The 18,460-nt window shown below is 44.2% G+C and overlaps 1 protein-coding gene across 1 annotated transcript in view; it reads left to right on the top strand.

Moving 5' to 3' along the window:
* LOC126285291 (protein qui-1) overlaps positions 1–18,460 on the top strand; it is a 1,482,105-nt gene that overhangs the window by 535,611 nt on the left and 928,034 nt on the right. The gene's annotated exons all lie outside the window — the stretch shown is intronic.

Below are 18,460 nucleotides of genomic sequence, written 5' to 3'. Positions count from 1 at the left end.
CGATACGTAGAATCGGTGATGTACTGCGTTACACCTCCCCCCATGGACCACGGACCTTGCCGTTGGTGGGTAGACTTGCGTGCCTCAGCGATAGAGATGGCCGTACCGTAGGTGCAACCACAACGGAGGGGTATCTCTGTTGAGAGGCCAGACAAACGTGTGGTTCCTGAAGAGGGTCAGCAGCCTTTCCAGTAGTCGCAGGGGCAACAGTCTGGATGATTGAGTGATGTGGCCTATTAACGCTAACCAAACCGGCCTTGCTGTGCTGATACTGCGAACGGCTGAAAGCAAGGGGAAACTACAGCCGTAATTTTTCCCAAGGGCATGCAGATTTATTGTTAATTTATGGAATATTACCGGACTATCACTTTAATAAGTCGCAGCTGCAAAATACTAACGCGAATTCTTTACAGACGAATGGAAAAACTGGTAGAAGTTGACCTAGGGGAAGATCAGTTTGGATTCCATAGAAGTGTTGGAACACGTGGGGCAATACTGACCTAAGGCCTTATCTTAGAAGGAAGATTAAGGAAAGGCAAACCTAAACTTCTAGCATTTGTAGACTTAGAGAAAGCTTTTCACAATGTTGACTGGAATACTCTCTTTTTAATTCTAAAGGTGGCCGGGGTAAAATACAGGGAGCGAAAGGCTATTTGCAATTTGTACAGAAACCAGACGGCAGTTATAAGAGTTGAAGGGCATGAAAGGGAAGCAGTGGTTGGGAATGGAGTGAGACAGGGTTGTAGCCTCTACCCGATGTTATTCAATCTGAATATTGAGCAAGCAGTGAAGGAAACAAAAGAAAAATTCGGAGTAGGTATTAAAATCCATGGAGAAGAAATAAAAACTTTGAGGTTCGCCGATGACATTGTAATTCTGTCAGAGACAGCAGAGGACTTGGAAGAGCAGTTGAACGGAATGGATAGTGTCTTGAAAGGAGGGTATAAGATGAACATCAATAAAAGTAAAACGAGGATAATGGAATGTAGTCGAATTAAGTCAGGTGATGCTGAGGGAATTAGATTAGGAAATGAGACGCTTAAAGTAGTAAATGAGTTTTGCTATTTGTGGAGCAAAATAACTGATGATGGTCGAAGTAGAGAGGATATAAAATGTAGACTGGAAATGGCAAGGAGAGCGTGTCTGAAGAAGAGGAATTTGTTAACATCGAATATACGAGGGTCGGTCAAAAAGTAATGCCTCCCATTTTTTTTTCTACTTAAAAAAATTAAGTTAAGTGAAAAATTTGAATTTGGCGCCATTCCTCAAACCTTCTTCTGCAATCCACTGCAGTAGTAACTTTCTGTGTCAACAGGTGTCAGCACAGCAGAAGTTTGTAAGATGGCCGACATCGATGTTCGTTTGAGACAGCGTTGTGTGATTGAATTCTTGAATGCAGAAGGTGAAACGCCCATAGCATTCATGAAAGACTGAAGAAGGTGTATGGTGTTGTGACAGTGGATGTCAGCACTGTTAGACGATGGGTTCGTCGTTGTAAGGAAGCTGAAGGGCAAACACCGTTGACTGACGAAAAGCGAAGCGGCAGGCCGGTGAGTGCAGTGACTCCACACAACATTCAGCAAGTTGATGACATCATTAGTGGTGACCGTCGGGTGACTGCAGATGAAGTGTGTCGCATTATTTCTCTTAGTAAAGGCAGTGTGATCACGATTATTAAACAATTGGGGTACTCAAAAGTTTGTGCACGGTGGGTTCCAAGAATGTTAACCGATCAGAATAAAGAGGCAAGGAAAACAATAGCCTCCCAACACTTGCAGCGCTTCCGTTTGGAGGGAGATGAGTTTCTGAAAAAAATTGTGACCGGGGACGAAACATGGGTGCATTTTTTTGAACCCGAATCAAAGAGGCAGTCAATGGAGTGGCGTCACACAAGCTCGCCGAGGAAGAAAAAATTCAAAACTGTGCGATCGGCAGGGAAAGTTATGGCAACAGTTTTCTGGGATACAGTGGGTGTGCTTCTGGTTGATTTTTTAGAGCAGGGATGCACAATAAATTCTGTTCAATACGTCACAACCCTCAAAAAACTTAAAGCACGTCTTCAGCGAGTTCGCCCAACAAAATCAATGGCAGTTTTTCTTCTTTTGCATGACAATGCAAGACCACACACCAGTCGTCACACCTCTGACGAGATTGTCAAAATTGGATGGGAAGTTTTGCCTCATCCCCCATACAGCCCTGACCTGGCACCATCAGACTTCCATCTGTTCGGGCCACTAAAAGAAGCTCATCGTGGGACTCATTTTGAAGATGAGGAGGCCGTCAAAACATCCGTGCGTCAATGGCTTAGGAAGCAGAGCTGTGATTTTTACCGTGCTGGGATACATGCCCTTGTTCAAAGATGGATCAAAACTGTGGAGATGGGCGGAGATTACATTGAAAAATGACAAAATGATCCTCAATGTTGTGGTTTTCAACCTATGTAATTTCATTTAAATTTCCTGACAATTAAACATAGAAAAAAAATAGGAGGCATTACTTTTTGACTGACCCTCGTAGATTTAAGTGTCATGAAGTCGTTTCTGAAGTATTTATATGGAGTGTAGCCATGTATGGAAGTGAAATATGGACGATAAATAGTTTGGACAGGAAGAGAATAGAAACTTTCGAAATGTGGTGCTACAGAAGAATGCTGAAGATTAGGTGGGTAAATCACATAACTAATGAGGAGATACTGAATAGAATAGGGGAGAAGAGGAGTTTGTGGCACAACTTGACAAGAAGAAGGGACCGGTTGGTAGGGCATGTTCTGAGGCATCAAGGGATCACAAATTTAGTATTGGAGGGCAGCGTGGAGGGTAAAAGTCGTAGAGGGAGACCAAGAGATGAATACACTAAGCAGATTCAGAAGGATGTAGGTTGCAGTAGGCACTGGGAGATCAAGAAGTGCCGACCGCGGTGGTCTCGCAGTTAAGGCGCTCAGTCCGGAATCGCGTGACTGCTACGGTCGCAGGGTCGATTCATCCCTCGGACATGGATGTGTGTGATGTCCTTAGGTTAGTTAGGTTTAAGTAGTTCTAAGTTCTAGGGGACTTATGACCACGGAAGTTGAGTCCCGTAGTGCTCAGAGCCATTTGAACCATTTTTTTAGATCAAGAAGCTTGCAAAGAATAGAGTAGCATGGAGAGCTGCATCAAACCAGTCTCTGAACTGAAGACCACAACAACAACAACAACACTGCGTTTCAAAGATGGCCCAACAACATTTTACGCAGGTTGGTGTAATGTTTTGCCTCGTCAGAGTATGTTCCCAACTGAACAGCGGATATATAGAGAAGGACCAATATCATCACCTCGTTTCAGTGTCGTCAATTGATGTTGGTAATTAAAATCTTATGACTGCTCCTAAGTGAAAGGTAGACATCTCAGGGCACACTACTATTTGTCTACCAAATTAAATATGACGTTTCCGGGTACCCACAAGCGCAGTTATTAATTGCAAACAATGCAACGTCACCAGTATTTTATAACACCGCGACTGGTTTCAACAACGAGTACCCTTCTGGAGAGGTTATGACCGTGGCGTCGTGCAGACTACTGCATCTGTACACGTACAAGAACTACCGCTTGAGAAGGGCCCTGATCAGTGAAGCCTAGAGCCACCATATTCCCAAATGAAAACACCAGGGAAGATTTAAAAAAAAATCCGGAGACCCATAATGGATCACTATTTCACAAAATCATATTTCTCGCTTTCCCAGCATTCTTAAGTAACTCTTACTTACATTTGATGTTATCATAGTATTTAGAACAGCAATATTAACGCGTTATTTACACACTTTACAGAAAGTCTGTTTCTTTCATAGTTCTGATGTACATTTAATGAGGAAAATGCAGCTGCATTTTGGGCTGATGATTAAACAATTTTCAAATTTTTGTGAATAGCCATTTCTAGAACAATTGGTCACGAAATCACACTAGCAATTCGGCATGCCACGACTGCCCACAATGGCTTGAAGTGTTAGCAACGTCCTTGTATCTCTGAAAATTTATGCCCACTTTTACTTTCAGTCCGCGAGTTCGTACATGACATCTTAGAATAACCACGTAGCATGGAAGACCAAAAATATCTTTTTTTAGTGCGTTATAAATTTGCCACTGGTAGTTGAAACAGAGCTTAAAATTGCTGGTGGAATCCAGATACACCGGGTGATTTAACAACTCTGATGAAAAAGGTTGGCTGGCCCTGTGGCCAACCGGTTCTAGGCGCTTCAGTTCGGAACTGCGCTCTGCTATGGTCGCAATTTCGAGTCCTGCCTCGGGCATGGACGTGTGTGATGTCCTTAGGGCAGTTATGTTTAAGTTGTTCTAAGTCTAGGGGACTGATGACGTCAGATGTTGAGTTCCAGAGTGCTTAGACCCATCTGAACCATTTGAAACGGGCTGTACAGATAAAAATTAAAACTGCAACTGCTGTTGTAAGATGTCTCCAAAAGTGAATAACGCTCATCGGAGAGCAGTATTCACAGGACGGCGCTGACTGGTGGCAGGTTGAGATCGGCGCTAAGCTAAGCCCCTGCGAGCAGCTGACGTACCTTACAAGCTCTGGGTTCTCGTTCGTGGGACAGATATGTCTGCCTGCAGACACAGGGACGGGGAGCGGGCTGGGGAGTGTGTTAATGAGTATCTCCTCTTGCAGCTGTCGCTGATCCCTGTTTATAGCCCAGCTCAGTTACAGGAGGATCAATTTCACAAGTATTCACCTGCTTTGCAACAGGAAATGCATTGTAGAGCTTTAAAGTTTTCAACAGTTTATGAGAAAGTCTTCCGTTGTTTCTTCCTATGATAAACGTAATGCTTTAGCCCTTTAGGTGCGTTTAGATGAGCCATATTTTACGGCAATATTTCGCGACAATAGCGTTGGCGACATCATTGTTGGAGTGTCGCTGGTGTAGACGGCAACGCTGTGGTAGGGTCTGGCAACATTGCTGACGTTGCAGCTAGTTTTCGAATCAATGCCGCGAGACTGCCGATGTTATCTACCAAGGGTGGAAAATAACTCTTTGGGTCTGCCACCTGTACTTTATATTGAACTGTTGTACGTTATTTGTGGGAACTCTCCTCTGTAATTCACTAGAGTAATAAAGAACGGGAAAACACATTTCACACGTTTTGATTTTTTTTCTAGGATTCATTTACGTGACACATAAAAAGACGACAAAAATCTATCGGTATTTTGCGTATAACAGATCTGCTGACTAACTGGACCATGAACTGAACGTTGGTTTTTGAACGCAACATATCCTCAAATGTCAAATATTGCCAATGAATTTAAAAAGCAATGCCGAATTTTACAACTTTGTTAACGTAGTTGAAAATTTAAAGCTCTAAACAATCAGTTTAAATATCGATTATCTTTACGGAGAAATTGCATTACTAAACCAATTATATGATCAGGTATATATTTCTGAAGATTTTTCACCATTATTCACAGCGAAAAATGCCAACAAGTGTTTAATAAGAAAAGTGAAGATTGTACAAATTCGCACAAATTAATTTTATTCCTATACCGATTCGCCCTAGGCATTTACACACATTTTTTCTGTTATACAGAAATATCAAAGATACGGGACGTGGCGTTGTGGTTAGGGGGTGGGATTAACGTGAGTATATTTTACTGACCAATTCGTGTTCGAAAACGCTTCGTTTGCGTGATGCCGTGCCTCAAATTTGGAGGAGAACGTAGGCTGTTTGGACCGCACAAGCTAGGCAAGGAGTAAAAGACACAATGTACTGTAACAAAGTACTTTACTGTTAGTAAACACCAGTATAATTCAATTACATGAAGTCCTCAACACGACCGCCACCAACTTCGAAATATTTTGTCGATCTCCTGATAATTTCATTCGAAACCAGTGGACAGATTTCTAGAATATCACGGATGACTACGTCTTCTATCTCTATTCGTACCACAAGATCTTGCAGTGCATCCGCGGGTGTCCCGTACAGGGGAGTTTTCATGTACCACCAGAAGTGAAAATCCAGTGGAGTCAGGTGTAGTGAGGGAAGGGGCGAAGCCACTGGGTACTCACGTCGTATGCATATGTTGCCATATAAATGGTGGTCGTATCGAACACCTTCGGCAACTTAGAGTATTGTTTATTGACAGTGATGTTCGTTGTTTCCTTTGCTCCTTGTCTAGCTCGTGTTGTGTTTTCCTAACTACCTACGGCTCCCTCCACAGTATAGAGATGCTATAACGCAAACGATGAGTTTTCCAGTATAAGCTTAGTAGCAAATTATGTTCGCATAGTACTCATGTGCTGACCGCCACACCTTGTAGCGTAACTTTTGATAGTCATCCATAAAGTGCCAGAACGAAAGAAGGCGATGTGTCTCTAACTCCTGCTGCATATCGATGTTAAGGGCCCGCAATTTACTGGATTACTCCTGCAAACTTTTCTGAAAATTGGTGTGATCTGTGCAACTTTGCAGTCTTTGGGTACGGATCTTTCGTGTATCGAAGGGTTTTTTATGACAGTTAAGTATAGAGCTAATGCGTCAGCATACTGTGAAAGGAACTTTATCGGTGCGGACCAGAAGACTTGATTTTATTAAGTGATTAAGTGATTTAAGTTGCTACACTACTCCAAGGATATTTACTTCTACGTTACTCATGTTGGCAGCAGTTCTTGATTCGAAATCTAGAATATTTGCCTCGTCTTCTTTAGTGAAGGCATTTCGGAAGGCTGTATTTAGTAACTCTGCTTTGGCAACACTGTATTCGATAGTATCTCCATTGCTATCGCGCAGAGAAGGCACTGATTGTTCCTTTCCGCTAACATACTTCATATACGACCAGAATCGCTATGGATTTTCTGCCAGGTATCGAGACAAAGTTTCGTCGTAGAAACTGTCATAAGCATCTCGCATTGAAGTCCTCGCTAATTTTCGAGCTTCTGTAAAAGATCGCCAATCTTAGGGAGTTTTGCGTCTGTTTAAATTTGGCATGTTTCTTTCGTTGTTTCTGCAACCGTCTTCTGACACATTTTGTGTGTCAAGGTGGATCCGCTCCTTCGGTTTTTTTTTTTATTTTATTTGGTATAAATCTCTCAACTGCTGCTGATACTATTTATCTGAATTCAAGTCACATGTGGTCTGCACTTATATTATTAATTTGTAAGGAGTGGAGATTGTCTCTCCAGAAGGCATCAAGTGAATTTTTACCTGCTTTTTTGAATAGGTATATATTTCGTCTAATTTTGGTGGATTTGGAAGAGTCACTATTGAGTCTCGCTACGACAACCCTGGTTCAAGGAACAGTGTCGAGTTTCAGTTGACGTGATGTTCCTCCAACTCGCCAGATCTTAACCCGATGGAACACATCTGGGATGAGACTGAACGTGGCGTCAGATTTCATTGCCCACTCTCGGGTATTTACTGGAATTAGGTGCAGTTGTGGTGCCAACACCCTCGGCGACCTACCAAGGCGTCATTGTTATATATATTACTGGCCCAGTTTCACTCGTTTTTTTATGGCTTCGTTACTAATGCGATGTAAAAGGAGTAGAGACGCGCTCACTTCCACTAGCTGGTGTTCGTACAGTTTGTGACAATAGTGTGTCCCCTTCTAAATACTTCTGGTCCGAAAATGTACTGCCGCAATCATTGCATAGCAATAGTGGCCAGCAGTGTCACAACGCCAGGAGTGTGATGGCTTGGTTCTAGGAACAAAGTGGCGAATTTCATTTGATGTGATGGCCCTGCAACTTTCGTGGCTACAAAATTACAGGACAACTTTCTCGGGATATATTGTCCGCAATACGCATTTTTGTGGCATATGTACGCGTACGCTTTTAACCTACTTCATTGTTGGTAAAATGCACTGAATACAAGCTGTTTCTCCTGATACGAAATCGTGGCGTGAGAACCTAAATCAGAGAGACAGACTCTGATTGCCACATACGCTACGTCCTGTTCCTCGTCTCTGGTAGGTGACGTATTGGTTCCAACACAAATAACGGGTTTGGAGTGGCCAAGGAGAGCAGTCCGAGAAAATCTTTGCGTAGTTTTAACACGTTACACTAGTTATTAACATGTCACGCTGGAGTGGCTGTAACATCTGCCCACAGGGCGTGTACAAACTGAAACCATAGGCCTTGAACATACACTAGTACACAAAGTCGAGAGATCTTTGCATCTAGGGAGTGTCTATGGGCAACCGAGAGATTTTGTATACAAACAACTGAGAGACGTTTGTTCACTAAAGACAAGTTTTCGCTACGAAACTGCAGAACTACGATTTGAAGTGGGAGACATGAAACAGTTCGTCGATAATTTTGTACAATATTCTGAACTTGAACATGTTGAAGGACATTGCCTTCAGATATTCTCTTTGCCCCATGGAAAACACGGAGTCGGTCTTTTGTTATTTTCGTTTTTCTCATTGTTAAACATCACATATAAAGATGACCGATGGATGAAACATGCAGCTGATTGAAGATTGTCAGGTGTATTATGCTTGTGGAAAATTAGTAACTCCGAATATAAAAATCGCAGAAGAATTTGTTTACCGAAGAGGTTCCCAAAACAATTAAGTATTAGTGACTGATGTTGAAAAATTCAAGCTGTCTTCCAGACTCTTGGAAATGGAAAAAAGAACACATTGACACCGGTGTGTCAGACCCACCACACTTGCTCCGGACACTGCGAGAGGGCTGTACAAGCAATGATCACACGCACGGCACAGCGGACACACCAGGAACTGCGGTGTTGGCCGTCGAATGGCGCTAGCTGCGCAGCATTTGTGCACCGCCGCCTTCAGTGTCAGCCAGTTTGCCGTGGCATACGGAGCTCCATCGCAGTCTTTAACACTGGTAGCATGCCGCGACAGCGTGGACGTGAACCGTATGTGCAGTTGACGGACTTTGAGCGAGAGCGTATAGTGGGCATGCGGGAGGCCGGGTGGACGTACCTCCGAATTGCTCAACACGTGGGGAGTGAGGTCTCCACAGTACATCGATGTTGTCGCCAGCGGTCGGCGGAAGGTGCACGTGCCCGTTGACCTGGGACCGGACCGCAGCGACGCACGGATGCACGCCAAGACCGTAGGATCCTACGCAGTGCCGTAGGGGACCGCACCGCCACTTCCCAGCAAATTAGGGACACTGTTGCTCCTGGGGTATCGGCGAGGACCATTCGCAACCGTCTCCATGAAGCTGGGCTACGGTCCCGCACACCGTTAGGCCGTCTTCCGCTCACGCCCCAACATCGTGCAGCCCGCCTCCAGTGGTGTCGCGACAGGCGTGAATGGAGGGACGAATGGAGACGTGTCGTCTTCAGAGATGAGAGTCGTTTCTGCCTTGGTGCCAATGATGGTCGTATGCGTGTTTGGCGCCGTGCAGGTGAGCGCCACAATCAGAACTGCGTACGACCGAGGCACACAGGGCCAACACCTGGCATCATGGTGTGGGGAGCGATCTCCTACACTGGCCGTACACCTCTGGTGATCGTCGAGGGGACACTGAATAGTGCACGGTACATCCAAACCGTCATCGAACCCATCGTTCTACCATTCCTAGACCGGCAAGGGAACTTGCTGTTCCAACAGGACAATGCACTACCGCATGTATCCCATGCCACCCAACGTGCTCTAGAAGGTGAAATGGCATGGCAAGCCGTTCCACAGGACTACATCCAGCATCTCTACGATCGTCTCCATGGGAGAATAGCAGCCTGCATTGCTGCGAAAGGTGGATATACACTGTACTAGTGCCGACATTGTGCATGCTCTGTTGCCTGTGTCTATGTGCCTGTGGTTCTGTCAGTCTGATCATGCGATTTATCTGACACCAGGAATGTGTCAATCAAGTTTCCCCTTCCTGGGACAATGAATTCACGGTGTTCTTATTTCAATTTCCAGGAGTGTACTTTCAAAGTCGGAAGTAAATTACAGCTGAAACATAGCCTCCTCGGCAAACTGTCGAATTTTCCTCTAACGTCTCCTCTCGAAATTTCTTTTACCAACCATTACTCCACAAGCCATGATCGCAACAAGGTCATCCATAATTAGGAAATACAAAAGAAGAAGTTGTTCAAATGTGTACCTGAAAATAAGGATGCAGGCTATCTGTATACATTGTCTACGTACAGGTCCATATACAGTCCCTCTACAATGTCTATAGACAATCGTCCGATTTTGTATTCAAGTGTGTACGTACCTTTACCAAGTAGCGGTCGTGCCTTGGTTGTTGCGTGAGATCGGTACTGCAAGTCATGGAGAGATCTGTCCTGAAATCCGCTTTGCTTCTGATGAAGCATGGCTCCATTTATCATCATACGTGAACTCACAGAACAATCGATGTTGAAGTTCTCAACATACCCGTCGGTTATGTCAAAGGTCTCTGCATGATAGGATAACCGGAGTACGGTGTGCAGTTATTCCAATACGATTAACTGGGCCTACCTGTTCCAACCAAATCATGGCTTCTTATAAATACGTGACAATACGCGAAAACTTTTTGTCGGAGCGCTAACAACTGAACAACACTGCAAGAGTACTCAGTGCCGGTACGGGGCTAATACGTTATTACTAGGCGTCTTTTATTGGAGTTACCATCTGTCTTCAGTGATATGTAAGATGCTAAATGGCGCCATGATTTTCTTCCACTTGTTTGCAAGGCCGCTGAGAAAATGGATATGCCACCTGCCAAAGTCCGGGGAACGTACTGGAGCTTATGCAGCGTTCGGAGCACCTCTCCCCTCTACGGGTTCGTTTTCGAGCCAGACACGGTTATTTAGTTATGTCCGGAATTCAGTATCGTTTGAGACATGATTCAATCTGATTCCTCATTTCCGTCTTTCCACTACGTAGACACTACGGATACTGCCACATGTGGTTACCACGCATCCTGAAACAACAATCAAGCATTCTCCGCAGTGAATCACACGTACTTCCAGATACACTTGTCTCTATTCTCATTGCGTCACATGCATTGCGCAAACGCTCCTGCAACTTCTTCACAGTGCCGATGGGTTGGTCATAAACCGATGGCCTTCAGTGACCCCATATCTGATGAAGGAGGAGGCCATGGTACTGGACATCAGACCAATCGATCGCCCTTGAAAGTTGCCGTGAGGTGGTATAGAAAATGGGATTGTGCCCTGTCTTCCATGAATCACAGTCGTTGTCTTTGTGCAAGGCTAACATTTTACAACAGCGCTGGCAATTCGTTACGCAGAAGGTGATAGATAGCTATCGTTTATATATATATGGTAAAGCGTATAGCCCTATGAGTCTGTCACTCACAACATCGGTCCCTATATCGATACTGAAGCGATCCCTGTGCCTCACCTTCAAGATTGTCCGAGTATTTGTATTTTCCCACTCGTGCATCTCCTGTGAATCTTGCCTTATCTGTAAACAGAATGCAGGCTTTGAGCTGCGGATCTTCAATAGTCCAGATCTCAACAGACATTGGTTTAGGCTTTATCATTAAAGAAAGTGTTCTTCTAGTTTTGACCAATAGTCTACTACTCTAAGTAAGCTGTTTAAGTTTTTATGTTGGTAACGCCTCGTAGAGCTCTGTATGAAAATCACTGACTGCTGTGTGAGTGTGCTCCCTGCCGCCGTTCGATAAGCAGCTGCAGCAGCAAGTCGTATACTGCTAGCTCACTCATTTGTTACATATTTTAATTCTTAATTTCTTTGCGTGTTTTTGGTACTTGCATTGTTTAATTCATACATTTCGGTCGTATTATAGTATTTGAGAGTTGTAGCATCGCGTTTTAGCACCTGAATAGTGTAAAATCGCGTAGTCTCCTACCGCCGCCGAGCAGTGTCAGCAGAGCGCAAGTAGCAGAATTACTAGGAAATCTTGTATTTTAATAACCGCTTAAATTTTGTGTTGATTTGTTTGCGCTCTCTGTAGATTAGCTCAGACGTTCTTTGCACAACAGTTTTTAGCATGGATAGGGACTGCAACTGCTGTGTTCGGATGCAGGCTGAGTTGGAATCCCTTTGCTCCCAGCTTCAGGCAGTGTTGGCTACGGTCACACAGCTTGAGGCTGTTGCCAATGGGCATCACTGTGGGGGTCCGGATGGGGGTTTGTTGGGGACGGCCAGCTCGTCCCACGCGTCCCCCGATCGGACTAAGACTGTGGTTGCCCGGGATACTGCCCGCATTGAGGCTGATCCCTCATCTGTGGTAGAGTGGGAGCTCGTCTCAAGGTGTGGCAGCGGGCGAAAGACATTCTGGAGGGATGAACGGAAGGCCTCTCCGGTTTGTCTGACGAACCGGTTTCAGGCTCTGTCTCAGGCTGATACTGTTCTTCGGCCTGACATGGCTACTTGTCCTATTCCAGAGGTTGCCCCTCAGTCTGCAAGATCCGGGCGGTCGCAGAGGGTGGGCTTACTGATAGTTGGCAGCACCAACGTCAGGCGCGTAATGGGGGCCCCTTAGGGATATGGCAGCAAGAGAGGGGAAGAAAACCAATGTGCACTCCGTGTGCATACCGGGGGGAGTCATTCCAGATGTGGAAAGGGTCCTTCCGGATGCCATGAAGGGTACTGCGTGCACCCATCTTCAGGTGGTCACTCATGTCGGCACCAATGATGTGTGTCGCTATGGATCGGAGGAAATCCTTTCTGGGTTATGGCGGCTATGATTTGGTGAAGACTGCCAGTCTCACTAGCGGGATGAAACCATCTGCATCATCGTCGAGAGGACCGACTGCGGACCTTTGGTGCAGAGCCGAGTGGAGGGTCTCAATCAGAGGCTGAGACGGTTCTGCGACCATGTGGGCTGCAGATTCCTCGAATTGCGCCATAGGGTGGTGGAGTTTCGGGTTCCGCTGGATAGAACAGGAGTCCACTACACGCAACAAGTGGCTACACGGGTAGCAGGAGTTGTGTGGCGAGGGCTGGGTGGTTTTTTTAGGTTAGATGGCCTCAGACAATTACAGAAAGGGCAACGGGTGCGGGGCAACGTCAGGACATGCGGGGACCAAGCAGCAATCGGTATTGTAATTGTAAATTGTCGAAGCTGCGTTGGTAAAGTACCGGAACTTCAAGCGCTGATAGAAAGCACCGAAGCTGAAATCGTTATAGGTACAGAAAGCTGGCTGAAGCCAGAGATAAATTCTGCCTAAATTTTTACAAAGAGAGAGAAGGTGTTTAGAAAGGATAGAATGCATGCAACCGGTGGTGGAGTGTTCGTCGCTGTTAGTAGTAGTTTATCCTGTAGTGAAGTAGAAGTGGATAGTTCATGTGAATTATTATGGGTGTAGGCTACACTCAACAACCGAACTAGGTTAATAATTGGCTCCTTTTACCGACCTCCCGACTCCGCAGCATTAGTGGCAGAACAACTGAGAGAAAATTTGAAATACATTTCACACAAATTTTCTCAGCATGTTATAGTCTTAGGTGGACATTTCAATTTACCAGATATAGACTGGGACACTCAGATGTTTAGGACGGGTGGTAGGGACAGAGCATCGAGTGACATTATACTGAGTGCACTATCCGAAAATTACCTCGAGCAATTAAACAGGGAACCGACTCGTGGAGATAACGTCTTGGACCTACTGATAACAAACAGACCCGAACTTTTCGACTCTGTATGTGCAGAACAGGAAATCAGTGATCATAAGACCGTTGCAGCATCCCTGAATATGGAAGTTAATAGAAATACAATAAAAGGGAGGAAGGTTTATCTGTTTAGCAAGAGTAATAGAAGGCAGATTTCAGATTACCTAACAGATCAAAACGAACATTTCTGTTCCGACACTAACAATGTTGAGTGTTTATGGAAAAAGTTCAAGGCAATCGTAAAATGCGTTTTAAACAGGTACGTGCCGAGTAAAGCTTTGAGGGACGGGAAAAACCCACTGTGGTACAACAACAAAGTTAGGAAACTACTGCGAAAGCAAAGAGAGCTTCACTCCAAGTTTAAACGCAGCCAAAACCTCTCAGACAAACAGAAGCTAAACGATGTCAAAGTTAGCGTAAGGATGGCTATGCGTGAAGCGTTCAGTGATTTCGAAAGTAAAATTCTATGTACCTACTTGACAGAAAATCCTAGGAAGTTCTGGTCTTACGTTAAATCAGTAAGTGGCTCGAAACAGCATATCCAGACACTCCGGGATGATGATGGCATCGAAACAGAGGATGACACGCGTAAAGCTAAAATACTAAATTCCTTTTTCCAAAGCTGTTTCACAGAGGAAGACCGAACTGCAGTTCCTTCTCTAAATCCTCGCACAAACGAAAAAATGGCTGACATCGAAATAAGTGTCCAAGGAATAGAAAAGCAACTGGAATGACTCAACAGAGGGAAGTCCACTGGACCTGACGGGATACCAATTCGATTCTACACAGAGTACGCGAAAGAACTTGCCCCCCTTCTAAGAGCCGTGTACCGCAAGTCTCTAAACGGAAGGTTCCAAATGATTGGAAAAGAGCACAGGAAGTCCCAGTCTTCAAGAAGGGTCGTCGAGCAGATGCGCAAAACTATAGACCTATATCTCTGACGTCGATCTGTTGTAGAATTTTAGAACATGTTTTTTGCTCGAGTATCATGTCGTTTTTGGAAACCCAGAATCTACACTGTAGGAATCAACATGGATTCTGGAAACAGCGATCGTGTGAGACCCAACTCGCTTTATTTGTGCATGAGACCCAGAAAATATTAGATACAGGCTCCCAGGTAGATGCTATTTTTCTTGGCTTCCGCAAGGCGTTCGATACAGTTCCACATTGTCGTCTGATAAACAAAGTAAGAGCCTACGGAATATCAGACCAGCTGTGTGGCTCGATTGAAGAGATTTAGCAAACAAAACATAGCATGTTGTTATCAATGGAGAGACGTCTACAGACGTTAAAGTAACCTCTGGTGTGCCACAGGGGAGTGTTATGGGACCATTGCTTTTCACAATATGTACAAATGACCTAGTAGATAGTGTCGGAAGTTCCATGCGGCTTTTCGCGGATGATGCTGTAGTATACAGAAAAGTTGCAGCATTAGAAAATTGTAGCGAACTGCAGGAAGATCTGCAGCGGATAGGCACTTGGTGCAGGGAGTGGCAACTGACCCTTAACATAGACAAATGTAATGTACTGCGAATACATAGAAAGAAGGATCCTTTATTGTATGATTATATGCTAGCGGAATAAACACTGGTAGCAGTTACTTCTGTAAAATACCTGGGAGTATGCGTGTGAAACGATTTGAAGTGGAATGATCATATAAAATTAATTGTTGGTAAGGCGGGTACCAGGTTGAGATTCATTGGGAGAGTCCTTAGAAAATGTAGTCCATCAACAAAGGAAGTGGCTTACAAAACACTCGTTCGACCTATACTTGAGTATTGCTCATCAGTGTGGGATCCGTATCACACGGGGTTGACGGAGGAGATAGAGAAGATCCAAAGAAGAGCGGCGCGTTTCGTCACAGGGTTATTTGGTAACCGTGATAGCGTTACGGAGATGTTTAACAAACTCAAGTGGCAGACTCTGCAAGAGAGGCGCTCTGCATCGCGGTGTGGCTTGCTCGCCAGGTTTCGAGAGGATGCGTTTCTGGATGAGGTATCGAATATATTGCTTCCCCCTACTTATACCTCCCGAGGAGACCACGAATGTAAAATTAGAGAGATTAGAGCGCGCACGGAGGCTTTCAGACAGTCGTTCTTCCCGTGAACCATACGAGACTGGAACAGGAAACGGAGGTAACGACAGTGGGACGTAAAGTGCCCTCCACCACACACCGTTGGGTGGCTTGCGGAGTATAAATGTAGATGTAGATGTAGATGTGTGCAGTCTGTGGCTGGTTGGACTCATTGTTGGAATATTCGCTTGTGTAGTGTTGGGCAGTTGGATGTGAACAGCACGTAGCATTGTTCAGTTGGAGGTGAGCCGCCAGCAGTGGTAGATGTGGGTAGAGAGATGCCAGAGTTTTGAGAGGTCACTATAAGCGTACGATCTGGACGTGTGTCCGCCAGAAAAAGGAAATTTGTAAATATGGACTCATGAATTTTTATATATATATATATATATATATATATATATATATATATATATATATATAAACACATTGTTTGTTCTTTATCAAAATCTTTAATTTGCTAACTATGCCTATCAGTAGTTAGTGCCTTCGGTAGTCAGAATCTTTTATTTAGCTGGCAGTACTGACGCTCGCTGTATTGCAGTAGTTCGAGTAACGAACCTTTTTGTGAGGTAAGTGATTCACGAAAGGTATAGGTTATTGTCAGTCAGGGCCATTCTTTTGTAGGGAATATTGAAAGACGGCGTTGCGCTAAAAATATTGTCAGTTTAGTGATGATCAGAATAAGTAAATAGAGAACTGTATGAGTACGTTCAGTTTTGCTCAGCTATTTGAAAATCAAATAACGTAGGCGTTTTTCCAGCACTGACATTCTTAATTTTTCTAAGGTGACGTTTCACTACCAACTGTAGGAATATCTTACACTTTTCATAATACATTTCATATTACAATACCCCTCCATGAACCATGGACCTTGCCGTTGGTTGGGAGGCTTGTGTGCCTCAGCGATACAGATAGCCGTACCGTAGGTGCAACCACAACGGAGAGGTATCTGTTGAGAGGGCAGACAAACATGTGGTTCCGGAAGAGGGGCAGCAGCCTTTTCAGTAGTTGCAAGGGCAACAGTCTGGATGATTGACTGATCTGGCCATGTAACACTAACCAAAACGGCCTTGCTGTGCTGGTACGGCGAACGGCTGAAAGCAAAGGGAAACTACGGCCGTAATTTTTCCCGAGCGCATGCAGCTTTATTGTATGGTTAAACGATGATGGCGTCCTCTTGGGTAAAATATTCCGGAGGTAAAATAGTCCCCCATTCGCATCTCCGGGCGGGGACTACTCAAGAGGATGTCGTTATCAGGAGAAAAAAAACTGGCGTTCTACGGATCGGAGCGTGGAATGTGAGATCCCTTAATCGAGAAGGTAAGTTAGAAAATTTAAAAAGGGAAATGGATAGGTTAAAGTTAGATATAGTGGGAATTAGTAAAGTTCTGTGGCAGGAGGAACAAGACTTCTGGTCAGGTGACTAAAGGGCTATAAACGAAAAATCAAATAGGGGTAATGCAGGAGTAGGTTTAATAATGAATAGCAAAATAGGAATGCGGGTAAACTACTACAAACAGCATAGTGAACGCATTATTGTGGCAAAGATCGATACGAAGCCCATGCCTACTACAATAATACAAGTTTATATGCCAAATAGCTCTGCAGATGACGAAAAAATTGAAGAAATGTATGATGAAATAAAAGAAATTATTCAGATAGTGAAGGGTGACGAAAATTTACTGGTCATGGGTGACTGATATTCGGTAGTAGGATAAGGGATAGAAGGAAATGTAGTAGGTGAATATGGATTGGGACTAAGAAATGAAAGAGGAAGCCGCCTGGTAGAATTTTGCACAGAGTATAAGTTAATCATAGCTAACACTTGATTCAAGACTCATAAAAGAAGGTTGTATACATGGAAGAATCCTGGAGATACTGAAAGGTATCAGATAGATTATATGATGGTAAGACACAGATTTAGGAACCAGGTTTTAAATTGTAAGACATTTCCAGGCGCAGATGTGGAGTCTGACCACAATCTATTGGTTATGATCTGTAGATTAAAACTGAAGAAACTGCAAAAAGGTGGGAATTTAAGGAGATGGAACCTGGTTAAACTGACTAAACCAGAGGTTGTACAGAGTTTCAGGGAGAGCATAAGGGAACGATTGACAGGAATGGGGGAAAGAAATACAATAGAAGAAGAATGGGTAGCTCTGAGGGATGAAGTAGTGAAGGCAGCAGAGGATCAAGTAGGTAAAAGACGAGGGCTAGTAGAAATCCTTGGGTAACATAAGATATATTGATTTAATGGATGAAAGGAGAAAATATAAAAATGCAGTAAGCGGAGTAGTCAAAATGGAATACGAACGTCTCAAAAATGAGATCGACAGGAAGTGCAAAATTGCTAAGCAGGCATGGCTAGAGGACAAATGTAAGGAAAGGGGAAAGATAGATACTGCCTACAGGAAAATTAAAGAGACCTTTGGATATAAGAGAACCACTTGCATGAACATCAAGAGCTCAGATGAAAACCCAGTTCTATGCAAAGAGGGGAAAGCAGAAAGGTGAAAGGAGTATATAGAGGGTCTATACAAGGGCGATGTACTTGAGGACAATATTATGGAAGTGGAAGAGGATGTAGATGAAGATGAAATAGGAGATACGATACTGCGTAAAAAGTTTGGCAGAGCACTGAAAGGCCTGAGACGAAACAAGGCCCCGGAGTAGACAACATTCCATTAGAACTACTGACGGCCTTGGGAGAGCCAGTCCTGACAAAACTCTACCATCTCGAGAGCAAGGTGTATGAAACAGGCGAAATACCCTCAGACTTCAAGAAGAATGTAAGAATTCCAATCCCAAAGAATGCAGGTGTTGACAGATGTGAAAATT

This window comes from Schistocerca gregaria, chromosome 8, assembly GCF_023897955.1.
Source record: "Schistocerca gregaria isolate iqSchGreg1 chromosome 8, iqSchGreg1.2, whole genome shotgun sequence".
NCBI lineage: Eukaryota > Metazoa > Arthropoda > Insecta > Orthoptera > Acrididae > Schistocerca > Schistocerca gregaria.
The sequence above is the reverse complement of the archived record's forward strand: the minus strand, read 5'-3'. Positions and strand labels throughout refer to the sequence as shown.